This window comes from Fukomys damarensis, unplaced genomic scaffold (genome assembly GCF_012274545.1).
Source record: "Fukomys damarensis isolate Sample0158 unplaced genomic scaffold, DMR_v1.0_HiC HiC_scaffold_13, whole genome shotgun sequence".
Classification (NCBI taxonomy): domain Eukaryota; kingdom Metazoa; phylum Chordata; class Mammalia; order Rodentia; family Bathyergidae; genus Fukomys; species Fukomys damarensis.
Genome location: NW_022900925.1, coordinates 11,029,650 through 11,049,903, shown reverse-complemented (window position 1 = coordinate 11,049,903; position 20,254 = coordinate 11,029,650). Strand labels below are relative to the sequence as shown.

General features: G+C 40.3%; 1 long non-coding RNA gene across 3 annotated transcripts in view; it reads left to right on the top strand.

Moving 5' to 3' along the window:
• Positions 1-20,254, top strand: part of LOC109117457 — a 28,140-nt gene that overhangs the window by 7,415 nt on the left and 471 nt on the right. Inside the window, exons 1-2 of one of the 3 annotated variants that reach the window (XR_002024772.2) lie at positions 16,847-17,436; positions 18,706-18,873. This is a non-coding gene — a long non-coding RNA (uncharacterized LOC109117457). The other 2 variants (XR_002024770.1, XR_002024771.1) reach the window with 2 other exon arrangements.

Below are 20,254 nucleotides of genomic sequence, written 5' to 3'. Positions count from 1 at the left end.
TGTATTCATGAGTTTATTACATCTTCCACTTAAAAAAAAAAAAGGTCTTTATGTGCCTGTGCATGTATGTGTGTGGTGCTGCGGGATTGAAGCGAAGGCCTTGTGCATGCTAAACGTACATGATACCGCTGAATTATTCACATGCATTTCTCAATGCTAACATTAACACTATTACTTAGTAAACACAAGAGTGATGTTATAGAATGTAAAAACATTTAAACTTTTAACAGTATACTTTCACTATCTTTGTTGCCCTTTATTTTAATTTAGAACAATTTTAGATTTTCAGAAAATTTGCAGATGTAATAACAGAGGGTCCCATACACCACACACTCAAGTTCCCCTTGGTATCTTAATCTCTTCTGTGTTACTAATAAATGATACCACAGGATAACTAACATATATATTTTTCTTTGGATTTTTTGAGACAGGGTCTCACTTTATAGTTCAGGCTGGACCTGAACTTACTATGTAGCTCAGGCTGGCCTCAAACTTGAGGCAATCCTCCTGCCTCTGCCTCCTGAGTGCTGGGATTACAGGTATGAGCCACCACACCTGGCAGTAATTTATATTTTTTAAAAAGAGATTTATTTTGGCTCATGGTTCTGGTCCAAGGTCAAGAGACTGCCTATGGTGATAACCTTCTGGCTGGTAGCATTCAGAAGAAGACAGAAAATCATATAGCAGGAAGGGAAAGGGTCAAAAAAAGAGAATAGAAGGAAAAAATGGAAACAAAGCTTTTATAAATAAGGAAGGAAAGAAGGGTTGAAGGAAGGGAAAGGAAATGGAGAAATTCAAGACATTATGTATAGGGACAAATTCCCTATGATGAATGTGATTACTATGTTTATAAAAATGTGGCAATAAAATTAATTTTAAAAAATCGTATAACAAGAGAGTACCAAGCCAAAGTAGCTTTTATAATAGACCCATTCTCAAGATGACTCATAAACTCAATCTTATAAATGAGAGACATCTCATTCAGTTCCAATTCATACCATTCTAATTCTGAATTGTGAGTGAGAGGTCTGGATCCATTCATAGTTACTTCTTAAACGTCCTACCTGGTCCCACCTCTTGTTTTTTGTCTTGTTCTACTGAAACAGGATCTCACAACCAAACCCAAGCTGATCTCAAACTCATAATCTTCCTGCCTCAGCATCTCAAGTATTGAAATTACAGGTATATGCCATTGCACCTGTCTGGTCCTACCTCTTAATATCTCATAATGGGGATTACCTTTTTTTTTTGAGTGTCACTATGCAGTTCAGGCTTGCCTCTAACTCATGGCAATCCTCCTGCCTCAGGCTTTTGAGTGCTAGAATTATAGACATGGTCCACCAAGCCTGCCTCTTGGGATTACATCTCTACATGAGTTTGGGAAAGGGGAACAACCCATATTCAAACTGTAGCAACATCTTATGTTGGTATGGTACATTTGTTACAGTTAATGAACCAATATTAATATGTTGCTATGAACTAAAGTCCACCTCTTTCAGATTTCCATAGTTTTCATTTTCCCATCTAGAATACAGTGTTACATTTAAAATGTCCCTTTAGCTACCTCTTGGCTAGGACATGGCAGTATATTTTAAAATGACAGTACAGGGCCAGGGATTTAGTTCAGTGGTTCCACCGCCTGCGTCACAAGTGCAAGGTCCTGAGTTCCATCCCCAGTACCAAAAAAAAAGACAGTACAGTCCACCAACATCACCACAGGAGGTTCAGAAGCTGATCAAAAGAACTGTTTGTTCAAGCAAGTGTTCTGCCACTAAGCTACACTACCAGCCCCCAATTGCATTTTTAAATAGGCCATTTGAAACCCAATATACATTTATTTACCCTTGGAACATTGTTATGAATGTTGTGTAACAGCCCACAACAATGTATCCAGGAGTGAGTGAAATAGCTGTCCTTGTCATGAGCAATATAAAACAATGTTCCGAGCTGAACATGGTGCCATTGTCTGTAATTCTAGCAGCTTGGTGGGTGGGGCAGAAGTATTGTATGTTTGAGCCCAGCCTGAGCAATTTAGCAGCTTAGCAAGACCCTGTCTCAAAATTAAAAAGTAAATAAATTTTAAAAAGTGCTGAGGATATAGCTCAGAATAAAAGAGTGGGTTCAGGCTTTAATACTGCCCCCTCCAAAAAAACGTTCTGGCAATATTAATAATAAAGCAAAACAAAGGAAAATGAGTATGAAATATTTTATTTATCTTGAGCACTGAGTATAGTAAATAAAATGATAAAAGAAAATGAGGGAGCAGATAAAGTTATTGACCTTCTGCATTTTTCAAAGTTCTAAAAGTTGCTAGCCCCTTTTCAGCCCAGAAGCTAAGGCCGCCTTTTCTCTTAGGGTGATCTGTTTGTATCACCGCCAAATTTAGCAGTACAGCCCTCATTTGCCCTGATTCTCATCCCAGACACACCTGAGAATTATTTAGGGAGCTTAAAATTTTAAAAGAGTGTCTATATATGTTAGAGTGTAGGAGCTACCATGGCAAATTACCACGGAATAGGTAACTTGAACAACAGAACGCTCATTTTCTCACAGTTCTGGAAGCAGAAAGTCCAAGATCAAGGACTCCACAGGTTTGGTCTCCTAGGGTCTCTCTCCTTGGCTACCAATGGCTGCCTTTTCACTGTATCCTCACAAGGCCTTTTCTCTAGGTATGCACATTTCTGATGTCTCTTCCTCTTCTTATAAGGACACCTGCTGTATTGGATTGGGACCCCCACCCTTATGACTCATGACTTTTATCTCCTGAAAGGCTCTATTTCCAAATACAGTCACACCAGGGATTAGGGCTTCAATATATAGATTTTAGGGGGACACAATTCCTTCTGTGCCTCGCCTTAGGTTAATTAAATTGAAATTTGGAGATAGGGACAAATACTGGTAGGTTTTGTTTGTTTGTTTTGTTTTGGTTTGGGTTTTTTTGTTGTTGTTTTGGGGTTTTTGTTTGTTTGTGTGTTTGTTTTTTGAGACCGGGTCTCACTATGTAGTTGAGACTGACCTGGAACTCACTATGTAGCCCAGGCTGGTCTCCAACTCACAGCAATCCTCCTGCCTCAGCCTCCCAAGTGCTGGGATTACAGGTGTGCACCACCACACCCAGTTTAATACTGGTAGTTTTAAAGAGCTTTCTAAATTGAGCACTGTGGTGGATGGCAGTAGTCTCAGTTATGTAGCCCCCAGGGCATGATGCCAATTAGGTGTTAAAAGAGCATTGTGGTGGTTGTATAATACCCATGTATTCTTTAAAATATTTCTAATGATAAATTATTAATTTTAATTTTGAGTTTTATTAAACAATGAGTTTAATATAACAGGAAACAAAAAATAAAGTATTGAATTTTTAATATTTACTGAGTGTTTATAAAAAAGCATCAAAATTTTCAACATTGACTGTTTTTTGGTGTACAAAGTCTAAAAAAATAACAACAGAAATATTCCTAAATGAACTATAATGAAAATACCAATAGATCTCTACAACAAAAATAATCTTTGCTTCAATTGTCACACACAAAACAGTCTGCAGGGCCGGAGGTTTAGCTCAGTGGTTCTGCCTCCTGCCTTGCAAGCACAAGAACCTGAGTTCGATCCCCAGTACCAAAAACAAAACAAACAATAAAACAGTCTTCACACATGATAACTGTGTGTTCCATGTGTAGGTCTTGCTTATACTGACAGCACATGTGCTTTCCTCTCCTGTCTTCCTCTTTTGTCAGGAGCATCTTACTATATTGTACAATGTACACTTACTAGGAAATAAGATATCAATAAAACAAAATATCGCTGGGCGTGGTGGTGCATGCTTGTAATCCCAGCACTCGGGAGGCTGAGGCAGGAGTATCGCTGTGAGTTCGAGACCAGCCTGGGCTACATAGTGAGTTCCAGGTCAGTCTCAACTACATAGTGAGACCCTGTCTCAAAAAAAAAAACCCCAATAAATAAATAAATAAATAAATAAAATATCAAATATGTAACGAGTGCTTAAAATAGACATCAACATTTTACTTGCTTACAAAACCTAAAAGATAATATCAGAAATAAAAACCTATGTGAACTACAATGTAAATACAAACAAAAGTCTACTACAGAAATTCCTGACAGGTGAATAGGCAAGTGCAACATCACAAAGACTTGGAAAACCAAAAAGATGTCAACTGTGCCCTACCAAAACGAACAGGAAAACAAAACAAACATGCTATTAGTGTAAATGATATCTGTGCATGGAACATGAGGCAGCCTATTCACCATCAGCTCAGCAGTGTGCTCCAAAATTGTTTTCCCTGGGAAGAAACATTTTATTCTTCCTCTGTTATAAATGATCTCGTATGAGTTCCAGGCCCAATCCTCAAAGAAAATTTCTCTGATATTTTGCCCTTGTTATTTTCTTTGTAAACTGTCATGCTATTTCTACCACACATGTTTAGGATCAAGTAAAACAGAACCATTGGCCAACACTTTGTATTTCAAGTGACGTCGTAGTTGCTGCATAATTCATCAACATCTACTCCACCTTTGGTTTTGTTGTAAAAATTTACCATCTGGGCTTTAGTTGTGTCAAGTTTTCCCTGTCAACTTTTCCGTCGTGGTGCAATGTTGACATCAGCAGAACCGGTTTGTTTTTATTTGCTATATACAAGGCCAATGTTATATCTTTCTGAAATCCCAAGATCATACTATACACTTCTCTGTTTTGAAATTGCAACATCTCATTGGGAATTTCTGCTTTGTTCTTGTGTATAGTTCCTATGCCAGTCAACTTGTGCTCTGTTCTAAAATGTAACATCAGAGCTGGGGAATTAGCTCAATGGTGCCACCGCCTGCCTTGCAAGCACAAGGTCCCAAATTTAATCCTCAGTACCCAAAAAAAGTAAAAGTAACTGGTCCATTAGTTTGGGAGATGGGAGCAACAAGTGTGTTCACAACATCATTTGGTTTATTACTATATAAATGAAGACCTGGTGGCTGAGTTTCAGGATGCATTTCTTTTTTTTTTTTTTCACCAGCTCCACACAAGGATTTTAATCATTATGCACTACAAACATGCACTAATAAAAATTAAAAGTGGAGAAAAAGATTTCAAGGGTATAGTCTGTAATTTTAAATGAAAATCAAACAAGTTTTTAACTATTGGACATCTTAGAGACTTTCCTGAGCTGACTTCCACTGTTAGTGCTGTAGTTCTGACAGTAAGTTGAATTTCTCACATTTATTACTTTTTTCTTCCCCACAGACCCTTTTGCACTAAAGCTCTGTGGAACACATGTGACATGGCTGGTCTACTGGAGATTTTTTTTTCAGTCTTGTGGTACATGCTTTGTTTTTTCTCTCTTTCATTTCTTTTTTTCTCATTGAATTTATTGGTACATTTTAAGTATACAGTACAGTTACATTCATCATTGGGATCTTGTACCTTTACATGACAGGTCTTGGTTCTCATTTTTTCCCCTTGTCAGGATAATTTCTAAATTGAAAGTATAATATGTCTTTGCATCTATCAGGGCATATATTTTTATAACTTCTGTTTGATACCAGGAATCAAACTCAGGATCTTGTGCTTGTGAGGCAGGCATGGTGCTACTGAGCTAAATCTCCAGCCCTTTATAATGTATCTTGAAAGCTTCATGGTATATACTGTAGCCCAAAGCTACAGTGAACACAAAATGTGCAAGATGCTCATCAATAGTCATGTATTCAAATGGTGTGCAGATTCCTGGACAATTAGCCACAAAACTCTCAAACAGTGAGCAAAGAGCAGCCAGATTATTATTTCTTTTTCTTTCTTGATGGGTGGTTTTGTCATCAGACCTTAGGCGATTTTATTTGGGTTTTTGTTTGTTATACAGTTTTGCTTTATAGTTCAAATTGGGCTTAAACTCGCTGTGTAACCCAGTCTGGTCTCCATCTGGCGTCAGTCCTCCTGCCTTAGCCTCCCAAGTGCTGGGATTGTAGGAATGTGCTACCATGCCCAGCTAACCTCAAAGAATTTTGAAGGAAACCAAATCTCAGCTTCATTGTTATTCTACAAACCTCAAGCTCACACTCATTGCTCCTCCGTCTTTTACAATCCTGTGATTACCATGAAAAAGCCCTGCTAAATACAGCAGCCCTATGAATCCTTTCAGTTCAGCTAGTGAGATGTGATGATAACAGATTTTTTAGCATGGCTATTAGTGCATACAGAACATTTTACTGGTATCTCATCATTTGTGTATTTCACAACATCTTGTAGCATTACATCTGTTACCGTTTCTAATATTGAATGGCGGTGCTGAAGCAGGAGGATCACGTGAGCCCAGGCATTTGCAGCCAGCATAGGAAACACAGAGAGATTCTATATCTTTAAAAGGAGGAAGAGAAAGCTTTCCAAGGCTAAGCAACACTGGTAAAGCATGGGCTTTAAGGATATTACTGCACTATCCATAGTATTCTACCTCTTTCATGTACCTGAAAAATGAACTGAGCTCTAGCCCTTAGTTTTTTCTCCTATATAATGCAAACTACGTTAGTACCTAGGGCTGTTGTGAGAATTAAGTGAGATGTTCCTTGATACTCATGACATACCAGACATTAGGGATGAATGTAATAGTAGCTATTATTGCAGCAGTTGCTGCTGTAAGCGAGGAGACAGAGAGATTTCCTGGAGGTAGCAGGCAATAATTGGAAGAAAAAATAGAAGGAAATGATGTTCGTGTGACAAAGATTATCTGAAGAGGAATTAAGTAAAAGAGAGAGGTATCTTTGTATGTTTACTTATCCTCTCCCTAAGAAGAAAGAGACATTTTTCCGGTGGGCATCAGGGGGCGCCAGCAGCCTACAAATGAATCAGACTATGGCTGGGAAAGTAGATGCAAAGAGTGGTATTTTAGGGCACTTGTCAACCTGATGCAGCTGCCAGCTGGTATAGATGAAGTGTCTTGTGCTTGCTTCAGAAGCACATTTACTAAAATTAGATAAAATGTCTTAAATCAGGTGCTTACATTTCAATGAACCCATAAAATTCAACACACAAGCCAAAAGCCAGGCATGAGGGTACACTTGGCAGGTTGAGGAAGTGGGATCATATGTTGGAGACCAGCTTGGGATATGTAGACATTTAAGATCAGCCGGGACTACCTAGTGAGACCTTGTTTCAAACAAAACAAAACAAAACTGTGTGTGTGTGTGTGTGTGTGTGTGTGTGTGTGCGTGTGCGTGCAAGCAGGCGCCATGAAACTTTTGTCTCATTTACTCAGGAGTCTGAAGCAGCTCTTGAGCCCAGGGGTTGGGGATGAGCCTCAGCATAGCAAGACCCCCAAGTCAAAAACACACTAAGGCCAGGCGTAGTGGCGCACGCCTGTAATCCCAGCACTTATGAGGCAGAAGCAAGAGTATCACTGTGAGTTCAAGGCTAGCCTGGGCTACATAATGAGACCCTGTTTCAAAAACAAAAACACATACAAACAAACAAAAAAAAAACACTAATAAATTCAATATACAAATTAATCTACCTGCCTGTTTTTTTATGCTAAGGATTGAACCCAGGGCCTCATACATGCTAGGCAAGTGCTCTAACACTGAGTTATACTTTCATCCCTCTAGATCTTTTTCCTAATAATTTCTATATGAAAAGACATGTTAAAACATGCATGCAGGGCTGGGAATATAGCTTGGTGGCAGAGCACTTGCCTGACATACACAAAACCCTGAGTTTGATCCCTAGCACCACAAAAACAAAAACCAAAAAATGCATATAGTATGTTTTAATAGTATCTAAGTATATATTGCTTATAATAATAGTATCATAATTAACATCTCAAACCAGAGAGGGCCATTTCTTTCAGCAAATATGACAGTAGTATATGGGCCATAGTGGAGACAAGAAAGAGAAAAATATGGCAGAGACTGATAATTGCTTAACTCTCTGAACCTTAGAGCTTAGCTGGTCATAGGGCTGCCAGCAGTAAAGATCACCGTTCTCAGCCTTTTTACAGCTGAAGGTGTCCATGTGGCCAAGCTTTGACCTGTGGGACTTAACTGGCCATGGCAGCTTGTGGAGAATTCCCTGGACAGCCAGAGGCAAAGGCCTTTCTGCATTTCCTGTCTAGAGCAAGGTAGCAGAAATAGGAGCTCCATCTTAGAACTGAAGGCTAGGGCTGCGTGCTAGGGATGTCAGAGTCACAAGCTAGAAGCAGCCAGATTCCCAAGTCACTTATGGTAAGGGCTCCCTAAAAACCCTGGATCCTCTAATTCTGGCCTTTGATTTGAGGGAAAAAATAAATTTAAATAAAGTGTAAGTAGGGCCGGGGATTTGGCTCAGTGGTTCCACCACCTGCCTCATAAGCAACAAGGACCTGAGTTCGATTTCCGGTACCAAAAAAAATTCAACATAAATAATGTGTAAGCTACTGTTATCTTGGATCTCTACTATTTGTCACACACAAAAAACTAGTACAGCATCAGGTATGGTGGAGCACACTTGTAATCACAGCACTAGAGCACTAGGGAGGCAGGAGGATTGCCATGAGTTCAAGGCCAATCTTGGCTACATAGTGAGTTCAAGGCTGGTCTGAACTACATGGCAAGACCCTGTCTCAAAATAAAAAAAAAAAAAAAACTAATACAACATACTAAGAACCCCATTTTTGTTGATTATTTTGTTTTATATTTTTTCCAATACTAGGATTGAACTCATAGTTTCAAGCATGCTGGGCAAGAGCTCTACCACTAAGCTATACCCCTAACCATTTGTTCATTCATTCATCCATTCTTTTTTTTTTTTTGTACTGGGGATCAAACTTAGGACCTTGCGCTTGCGAGGCAGGCAGCAGCACCACTGAGCTAAATCCCCAGCCCCTGTCCATTCATTTTTTAGACAGAGTCTCACTAAGTTGCTGAAGTGACCAGGCTGGGTTCAAGCTTGTTATCCTACTGCCTCAGCCTCCCAGAGAACTGAGTTTTTTGTTTTTTTTATTTTGAGATAAGGGTCTTGCCAAGCTCCCGGTTGGCCTCCAACTTGCCATCCTTCTGCTTCAGCTTTCTAAGGAACTGGAAATACAGGTGTACACTACTGCACCCAGTTCCCCATTTTGTTGGGGTTTTAATTTTTTAGTAGAAAAAGTATTAATGTAAGGAACGAAAGATCCAATAGAGAAGATAGTGAAGATACAAGAGACAATTCCTTCTTTTTTCAAAATATATTTAAAACTCTTTGATGTGGATAATGTTTAACATATGCAAAGGCTGACTTAATAGGACGAAGAACCACAGCAGCTATCACCCCAGGCTTCACCACGAACAGATTCGGTGGTGTGCGCATTGGCGGAGCAAACTGAAGACCAGACCATCCCAAGGGAGGTTTTTCTGTAGGCACTGCTTAAGTCTATTCTGTTCTTTTTAGACTGTCTTATTAGCCCTGTAAATAAAAAAGACAATTCTTAAACATTAAAGACTGCGGGGCTGGGGCTTTAGCTCAGTGGTTCTGCAGCCTGCCTCGCAAGCACAAGGTCCCAAGTTCAATCCCTGGTACCAAAGAAAAGCAAAAAGAAAGAACCAGAAGCCCTTTTCATTGTGTCACCACTGATCACAACCTTTCAGGTGGCCTCCTCTCTCAGAGCCATGCAGAATCACTCAAGAGAACTAGCGCCTCCTTAAGGTTCACCAAGGCACCCAGCTTATCTTACTCCACCATTGCCCCGTTGTTCTTAAAAGAGCTTCTGGAAGGGAGCCCATACCCTTCCATTATGCGTGCATTGAGATGGAAGGTATAAGAAGCACTACAGAGCTGGGCATGTAGTTCAGTGATGCTGTGCCTGCCTGGAAAGCACAAGGTCCTGAATTTTAGCCCCGCTTCTGGAAAAAAAAAAAAAAAAAGCGCTATAGAAAACTTGTCCTGGGAAAGTGTTGAACTCAGGTATGCAACAATGTGTCTTCACAAACTCCAGTTTTTGTTTGTTTATTTCTTTCGGTACTGGGGATCAAACTCAGGACCTTGTGCTTGAGAGGCAGGCACAGCACCAATGAACTAAGTCCCCAGCCCACAAACTCTGTTTCAAAGCGCATTATCCACAAGGGTAGTTCAACACGTTAAGTGCCTGGAAATAAATACACCAGCCCAAAGGCCAACATGCACTTCCTGTATTTGTACCAGGGCTCCTTCCCCTGTTAGAGACATGAAGGTTCTTTTCCCACAACATTCTAGAACTCTTTATTCCATTTATAAACCATGTCTTGGTGGTGGGAAACTTACCAGTAATCTTTATGGAGTTTAAACAATTTCAGAGCTACTTTGTACTGCCCTAATTATATAGGAAATGATTTATTTAAGAAATATTAACAGCCAGGCATTGTGGTGCATTGCTGTAGTCCCAGCACTCTTGGAGGCTGAGGCAGGAGAATCACAAGTTTGAGCACAACCTAGGCAGCTAACTATAGAAAGACCATATCTCAAAATAAAAATAAATTTTAAAGGGCTGGGCTGTAGTTCAGTATGAAAGCCCTGGGTTCAATGTCCAGTACCAAAAAGGAAAGAGAGCCAGGGATTTAGCTTAGCAGTTCGGTGGCCTGCCTTGCAGGCACAAGGACTGGAGTTCAATCCCCGGTACCAAAAAAAAGGAAAGAAAGAGGAGAGAGAGGCCTTTCAGATCCTTCTAGACAAAGACAATTGAATTGCTTGTGTTGAATGAGATTATATGATTATATGAATTCCTCTTGGCATTACTGGAGCTATCTTGAATCATAACCATCATTATTGCCCCAGAGTAACCCTAGTTGGTTTTTCCTGCATACTTTTTCAGAAAACTATAATAGAAAAAAAAATTTTTTTGAGTTGTATGTGAAACTTTACATTTTCTCCAAGAATATGTCTGACTCTTGGATATTATCTTAAGATAAACTAGATAAGTTTCAGCCAGGAGGAAGTCACTTTTGTCCTAACCTATAAATAGGCCCTTCTTTCTGACCCAAATTGTGGTGATCCAACTGGTCTTGTACCTATCTAGGACCTTATTTCAGTCAATAAGTCACCCAGTAAAGTTGCACTCATGAAACTCTGGACCTATCTGCCTCTCTTTCTGTGGTTTCACAACACTTTCAGGTTGGGCCTCATATACTAGCACTGAATTGATTATTTCAGAACAGAGGTGCAAGAATTATACTAACTGCTTTTCCATCTTGTCTAGCAAGTGTGTGCATGTGTGCATGTGTCTGTGTGTGTGTGTAGCACTTCTAATGATGTGTAAAATGAAGGACAGAAGACAAACTTCCTTCAAGTTTATTATTTGATCAATGACTCATAAAAGAAGTGTATGAGTATTCAGCCTGTGAAATGGAGCAATTGAATGAGGGTACTGCTCAGTAGTAGAGCACTTGTGCAGTATGTGTGAGACCCTAGATTTGATCCACAGCACTGCAAAGAAAGAAAGGAGGGAGAGAAAGGAGGAATATTGTGATACATGCCACAATATGGATGAATCTTTAAAATATTATGCTAAATAAAATGAGGCAGTCACAAAAGGACAGATTATATATGTTTCCTCTTTTATGAGGTTCTTAGAAGAATCAAAATTATAAAGACAGAAAAGAGAATGGTAGTTATTACGTGCTGAGGATGAATGTAGGAAATTAGTGTTAAAATTATTGCAGATCGGGCCAGACGTGGTGGCTCACGCCTGTAATCCTAGCACTCGGGAGGCTGAGTCAGGAGGATCGCTGTGAGTTCAAGACCAGCCTGGACTACATAGTGAGTTCTAGGTCAGTCTCAACTACATAGTAAGACCCTGTCTCAAAACAAAAAAAAAAAAAAAAAAAAAAAAAAAAAAAAGATTGCAGAGCTTTTGGGTAGATGAAAAGGTTCAGGAGATGAAGGGTGCACTTAATATCCCAGAACCATGCACTTTGAAATGGTTAAAATAAGTTTTATATTGTGTATATTCTACCACAATAAAAAGATCAAAAAATGGGGCTGGGATTTAGCTCAGCGGTTCTGCCGACTGTCTCTCAAGTGCTAGGTCCCAAGTTCAATCCCCAGTACCAAAAAAAAAAAAAAGAATGTCTAAAAGGAAGTGGTGCATACACAGTTTAGCAGCAATTCTACATTATGAAATGAATCCATTAATACATTTGAGTTGCTCAACTTGACATCGCCTTGTTTTGCAAAGTAGATTCTCAGGTAGGAGTCTGGCTGAAGGTAACCTCCCTTCCACTCTTTCTGAAATGAATTCCTTGATGTTATCATAGAAATTGACCTAGGCCAAACAGCATTTCCACATTTACAACATTCAAACAGTTTCTTAGCAGCATGAATTCTCTGGGGTGGCAGAAGGTATGAACTATAATTTATTGAAGGACTTCCAACATTTATGACATTCACAGGATTTCTCTTCAGAGTTAATTCTTTGATGTGGAATGAGATTTGAGATTCTGATTAAAGGTTTCACCACGTTCAATAATTTATGGGGTTCTCTCCTGAGTGGGTTTAGTGATGTGTAAGATGTGGGTGTGAAGAAAGGCTTTCCTGTAATCATTCTCTTCCTACATGAAGTCTCCAGGCTGGTAAGATGCAGTGATGTCTAAATGTTTCCCCACGCTCCTTGCATTCGTAGGGATTTTCCCGAGTATGAAATCTCTGGTGCTTAATAACACCTAAGCTATAAAGACTCATCTACCCTTGAAGTGTTCGCAGGGCCTTCTCCCAAATGAATCCTCTGATGTTGAACAATGTATGATCCCCCTGGAAAATTACCCAAGCTCGTCTATTCCCATGCTGCTCCTCTCCTGTGAGTTCTCTGATGTTGAATAAGTTAAGATCGACACCAAAACAGTGTTTCCATGTTCCTTACATTCACAAGGGTTCTTTCCATTATAAATTCAACAATACCTAATAAACTCTGAGCGCTCTTTGACAATGCTCTCCAGGGCTGGGGATTTAGCTCAGTGGTTCTGTCTCCTGCCTGGCAAGCACAGGGATACAAGTTTGATCCCCAGTACCCCACCAAAAAATGCTCTCCTATTTATTACCTTTTTTTTTTTTCTTTTGCAGTACTGGGGATTGAACCCAGGACCTTTGCACTAAACCAAATCCCGAGCCCTTTTTTTTTTTTTTTTTTTTGAGACAGGATCCTCTGAATCACTGTATTGCCCAGAGAAGGCTCCACCTGCCTCAGCTTCTCAGAGTGCTGGAATGACTGGGCACTACCGCACTGAATACACATTTACTGCATGTATATGATTCTTCTACAGTGTGAAATCTCTGATGTAGAGTATGGTGTTACCAACTGAATGTGTGTGTCCCATAAATTCGTATGTAGAAGGCTTAATCCCCAACTAACTGTATTTGGAGTGATTAATTGGAAATAAATAAGGTTAAACAAGATCATAAGGGTGGAGGACCAATCCAATAGGATTAGTGTTCTTATAAGAATTGACACCAGAGAAGTAGAAAAGACACCAGCTCTCTCCCCCCCCCGCCCTCTGTGTGCGTGTGTGCATGTGCATGCATGTGTGTGTGTGTCTAACACACTAAGGCCATATGAGAACACAGAGATAAGACAGGAAAGAAAACCCTTACGAGAAACTAGATTGACTGGGTATTTGATGTTGGAACTCCCAGCTTCCAGAACTGTAAGAAAATCAATTTCTATTGTTTAAGCCACCTTCTCTATGGCATTTTGTTATAGCAGCCTGAGCACACTGATGCATATGAGCAGCTGCATGTGTCCCATTTTCATTTGCCTCACAGGTAAAGATTTTTTAAAACTGAGTAAGACTTTGTTAGTGAATGGGGTGAGGAAACAAGTGCTTGTTCATTGTTGGAGGAGTGAAAGTTGGCCTGAGTTCCATGGAGAACAAATATTTCCTAAGGAAAAAAGTATTCACCCTTTGAGCAGCTGCTTCTAATGACGTATTCTACAGATAGACTTTATTGTTTGTGAAACTACCTGAGTACAAAGTTGTATAGTGAAACATTGTTCATAACCCTAAACAGTTCAAAGCAGTCTAAACATATCCACAGGGAAGTGGTTAAATAAAGAATGATACATTCTTAAAATAGGTTAACATTCATTTAGAATAAGGAGGTTCAAGATAGGGATATAGCTCAGAGGCAGAGTGCATTGTGAGGTCCTGACTTCAATCAATCCCCCCAAAAAACACAATGAGGAATTTCTTTATATACCAATATGGAAATATCTTTAAATACAAGTTTCAGAATACTAAACCAGATGTGGTAGTGCATGTGTGGTATCCCAGTGCAGGAGGCTAAGGTAGGAGTTCAAAGCCAGCCTGAACTACATAACTAGACCCTGTCTCAAAAAAACAAAACAAAGAGTGGGCTGGAGTTTTAGCTCAGTGGCACCATGTCTGCCTTGTAAGTGCAAGGTCCTGAGTTTGATCCTGTACAAAAACAAACAAACAAACAAAAAGAAAACTAAAAAACAAAACAAAACCAAAAACAGAATAGAGGCCAGGTGTGGTGGCACACGCCTGTAGTCTCAGCACTCAGGAGGCTGAGGCAGGAGGATCGTTGTTCAAGACCAGCCTGGGCTACATAGTGAGTTCCAGGTCAGTCTCAACTATGTAGTGAGACCCTGTCTCAAAAAACAAACAAAAAAAAATTAAAGGAATATTGTTAGCAGAATACTACTAACAGTGGTGAGGGAGAAACCTCACATATTTGCTTGAATATGAACAGACTGTCTCCGGAAGGATTCAAGGATCCTTCCTTACAAGGAAGATTGAGTGCTGATACTTTTTGTTCTAAATTCTCTGCTATAAAAAATTTATCAGTTATTTTTAAAACCCTGAAATCTGGAAGGAGAAAGATAAAGGCATGAACTCAGACAGGCAAGATGGCTACAATAGCACACAGAAGTGTCATAAAAAACATTATTTGAAATCATCATCTACCCCATAATTTCCCTAGTCTCTTTTCTCGCCCTCTTCTACTTTTCTCCATAGGGTATTTCACCATCTGGAATACTATGCATTCTGCTTATGTGTTTAGTTCATCACTTTTTTTCTAATGCATATTAGAATATCAGTGAGGGCAAGTAATTTTGTCTGTATTGGTGTTTTGTGCTTTGTTGTTGTTGTTGTTATTGTTGTTTCCAGTACTAGGGATTGAACCCAAGGCCTTCACACTGAGCTACATCCCCAGCCCTTTTTTATATTTTATTTTATTTATTTTATTTTTGAAGACAAGACCTTGCTGCATGGTCCAGGCTGGCTTTGAACTTCTGGCAATCCTCCTGCCTCAGCCTTCCAAGTGCTGGGATTACAGGTGTGCGCCACTACGCCCCACTTTCACTGCTACGCTTTTAGAGTTTAGAACAGTGCCTGGAATAGAATCCATAAATATTTGCTGACTAAAGAATAGTTAGGATATACTTAATGGATATGCTTCTTCTCTGTCTTCAGAGGAAACCTTGGCTTCTCACTTGTTTCCAGCCACTGTGTCTTTAACTATCTGCTCGCTGGTTACAATCTCAGCAGCATTCCTCTTCTTATGACCTGAATTAAAAATGTAGTACAGGACGGGGATTTAGTTCAGTGGTTCTGCCGCCTGCCTTGAAGCACAAAGACCTGAGTTCAATCCCCAGTACCAAACAAACAAACAAACAAAAAATGTAGTTCCCAGCCAGGGTGGTGGTGCACACCTGTAGCCCAGCACTATGGCAGGCAAAACCAGGAGGATCACAAGTTCAAGACCAGCCTAGGCGACTTAGCAACATAACAAGACCTTTTCTCAAAATTTAAAAATTTAAAATGGTTGGCGATGTAACAGGGCAAAAGCCCTAGGTCCAATCCCAATATGAAAAGAAAAAAGAAAAAGAAATTTCCCTGGGGCTGGCGATGTAGCTCAGTGGTAGAGCATTTGCCTAGCCTGTGTAAGGCTCAGGGTTTCACCTCCAGTACTGAAAAAGTCCCAAGAACATTATGACTTCCAAAGTAGGATTCAACAAAGTAAGAGAGCCTGTGCCCTCAACAAACTCAGAAACTTGAGCTGGAGAAAGGGCACAGTGGTCCAACAGTTTCCATGGGTGATCGGTTCCAGGGTTCCCAAATCTGAGGATACACAAGCCCCTTATATAAAATGGTAGAATATTTGCATATAGCCTATGCACATCTTGCGGTATCTGATCTCTCAATTACTTCTCATACCTAATCAATGTAAATGCTAGGTAAATAGTTGTTACATTATCTTGTTGAGTGAATAATAAAAAGAAAAACATCTGTATATGTTCAGTACTGGCACAGTTTTTTCAAAGATTTTTTAATCTACACTAGTGAAATCAAGGTGTGTGGAGCCCACAAATATAAAGGACCAGGAGGGACAGTGGCACATTTCTAAGGTCCAAGCTACTTGGGAGGCAGAGGCAGGAGGACTACAAGTTCAAATCCAGCCTGGGCAACTTTCAAGACTCTGTGTCAATATGAAATTCAATTAAAGGCTGGGGATATAGCTCAGTAGTACAGTGTTTGCCTAGCACCTGTGAGTCCACTGTTATATTCCCAGTACTAAGGAGGAAGGGAGGGATAGAAGAAGGGAGGGAAGGAAAGAGGGTGCAAGAGGAAGGATATGAGAACTGTGTATGCCCTCATATTTAATATTATTCTTCAGTATTTTATGAGCTTTATGTTGCTATCATAAATGCAATTCTTTTTCCACTTATTTAGTTCTGATTTGTTCATTTATTGAGATGGAGTCACACTAAGTTCAAGCTGGCCTTGAATTCACTGTGGAACCCAGACTGGCCTCAAACTCAAGGTGATCTTCCTGCCTTAGCCTCCCAAATACTGGGATTACAGGCATGTGCCACCAGGCCAGGGTTATGGTTTGTTATTGATAAATATTTGCTAGTATTTCCACATTTTTCCAGTTTACTTTCAAGGGGTATTGAACTCAAAGAATCTATAAAGAAACATTCTGTCTCCCTTTCCGTAGCTGTGTAATTTTTGTCTCCAGTCTTATTGCATTGGCTAGAACTCCAGCCACATTAAGTACAAATGGTAACAGCAGACCAATCGTGATGCCAAGAGAAAATCAAAGGAAAGACAAAAATACTCCATAGCTATAAGAGGGTTTATTTTTTAAATAATTATAAGCAGCAAATTTGTGAACCTGAGTAGGAAAATGACAACAGTAAAAGACACACAGAGAAGAAGAAAAAAAATCTGACTGAAATAAACTAATAGCACATCAAATGATGCCCTTCAAAGTGGAGGCCAGAAGGCACCTATAGAAGAAGCCAGAGACAGAGCCAAGGGAAGACTGAACTTCAAATCCCTTTGCGCACTGAGACAACAATCACTGTGGGGTACCGCCCCGCGGAGGCACTCCCTCCCGCTAGGGGGTGCTGTGGCAATGGCGGAAGAACGCGGATTAGCTCTGAGGGAAACCGAGCCCTGCTGGTTTCCAAGGAGATGGGTAGCCAGCCTGGAAGTGCAGTAAGAGATTGAGGGTTGTGTGGGATGAGACAGTAGCTGCCCAGGGTAGGCCCATGTCTCAGTGAAGCATTCCTGAGGGCTTGAACTCATTAATTTTAAAATGTAGGGTAAAAATTCAGCCAATCTTTTTATTCCTGAATGGCATGAGATGTGGCTCTGCCTTGGGACGTTTACATATCCTATTCTCTCTTCCACTAGAGGCCATGTGGCAAACACTTTAACCTCCTGAACGTTCTACTCAAAGATATGAACACCCTGTCCAATATTTCAACATCCTACCTCTCAGTATCAGTACCCCTTCTATCCTCCTTTCCTGAGTTTTCTTAACTATCATTATCCAACAAACAATATTGTTTTGTTTCCTTCCCTAGAACGTAAGATCCACAAAGGCAGAAATTATTGCCTGCTTTTCTTTACTGCTTTATTCCCACCCATATTATCCAGATACATACACATATTGAGAATACACAGGATATATTGGTAATACACAGGGTTGTAAAGTAGGTACTAGGGACCGTACAAAGAGTATGAGGTGGCGTTCTTCACCAGGAGAAGCTACACAGTAGTTAAATCAGACACCCATGCCAAATGAACAGTACAATCTAAGTTTAAGACAAATGTACTAACAGAAATTGCTGAAAGGAGAAAGAAATCAGTGTGGGCTGAATGAGTAGGACTCGAGGACATCTGTTTAATTAATAAGCTGTGCGGGTGGCTGTCACCATACTAACAAAAGAGGAAAGGAGTTAAAATGACGCTGAGGTTGGAACCCATAACTGGGAGGTCAGTGGTGCAACTAGTAGGTGACAAAGGTACATTGGACAAGGTGAGTTAGATTTCAAGCGTGTTGACATAACTCATGTGTCCCTGGCTCTTGCCCCACCTGCTACTGTAGGCCCATAAACCAGGCAAAGTCATCCCCAGGTATTTGTGTAAGTCCCCAAAAGGTATCTCACATGTACCAGGGAACAAGTCTAGTTACCCATGGACTTCATTCTGATCAGGACTTCTGCCACAGGGTAGCAACGTGTCCTGGAGACAAATTCCTCTGTGAAGTACTCCAAACCTTCTAAAGCTACAAAGAAGCTATTAATAAAGAGTTGTAAAATCATAATGCTATGGGCTGAGGGTGTAGCTCAATGGTAATGAATAGAATGCATGAGGTCCCAGGTTCAATGCCCAGCACCCTCCTAAAAAATAGTAGTAACATAAGAGACCTTAAAAATAAGACTAATCATAAGCCTGTGTTTATCTGTTGTACTCAATAAGGCACAGAAAGCTGGAAATAGTGTCTCCGCTCATTTTAGTGTCCAAGCCAAGACCTGAACCCACAATCAGGACTATCCTCCTCGCCCGCTCTGATTCTGACATACCCTGCAGTTTTCTCAGAAAACATCTGGATCCCCGCTGTACTTTGTTCACTTGGCTCACAGATAGGTATGTTTTGCATGCCGGCTCAGGCACACTCCTGCAATGCCAATCGCTGTTTGGGAAAGAACTTTGGCAGTCTGACTCAAGAGCCTTGGCCGTGTCTATACTTTTCATCCAGTAATTCCATTTCTGGAAATGTATCCAGATTAAAAAAAAGAGAGCAAAATCAGAACACCTTTGTAATGGGCTCTTCTTTTTACCTACTGTGTCTCATTTCCTCTTCTGGTAACGTACCCTCTCCCATCTATCAATTATACTAGCAGGGTTGCAGACTCTCACTGAATTTTAACCAGATAAAACCTTTTTTTGTCTTTTTGTAGTTAAAAAATAGTACCATACTGGGCCGGGGATTTAGCTCAGTGGTTTGGTGGCCTGCCTTGCAAGCAGAAGGACCCAAGTTCAATCCCCAGTATCCCACCCCCCAAAAAAAAACATTCAAATAGTACCATACTGACATTTTGATTTGCCATTTTTATGTTTTTGTTTTTTGAGACAGGGTCTCACTACGTAGTTGAGACTGACCTGGAACTCACAATGCAGCCCAGGCTGGTTTCAAACTCATAGTGATCCTCCTATCTCAGCCTCCCGAGTGCTAGGATTATAAGCATGCACCACCATGCCTGGCTTTGCCTTTTTTTTATTATATAGTCAGTGGAACGTTTTTCCTATATGTTTATTGGGCACATACTGTATTTCTGTTAGGTCTGACCATGTTGAAAGATTACCTTTATCATTTTCACACTTCTAGGCTATGTCACTGAGCTGTATGTTTTTCCTTTTCATCTTATTTATGCTACTAGAGAGGTATTCTCAGCTGAGCCCAGACATGTAAAACTTCCAATAAAAAAGTAGGGAGAGTGCAGTACATCTTGTGAGTAGGAACTGCGTGAACAGGGGGTGTTGAGAACAAGGGCCCATATGTGATAACATTGGTGTTCCCAATGTTTCTGTTCTGAATTTTCCTACCCAGGAAATCCATATCTTGGAGGCCAAGATTTAATCTCTTAATTCTTTCAGTTCAAGAATTTACTGTCTTTTAATTTTTCACTCCAGGCAATTTAAGAAGAAACTTCTATCAGCATCATAAGAAAGAAAAAAAGAAAGAGAAAGGAGGGAGGGAAGGAAGGATGGAATGGAAAGAAGGAACAGAAAGGAAGCAAAAGAGAGAAAGAAGGGAAGGAGAGAGGGATCAAGGGAGAGATCTCGACTATGGAGCCTTCATGGGCCGGAAGCAAAATTGAAGCTGCGGCTGGAGCTACAGCCAGAGCCAGGGCCTTGGTTCGAGCCTTGGCAGAACCTGAGGGCTGGAGCACGGTGCACTTCCTGAGCTTGGGCTGAGCGATGTAGGCAAGGGTTGCGCTTGTGGCCAACACCCTTTGGGACTTTT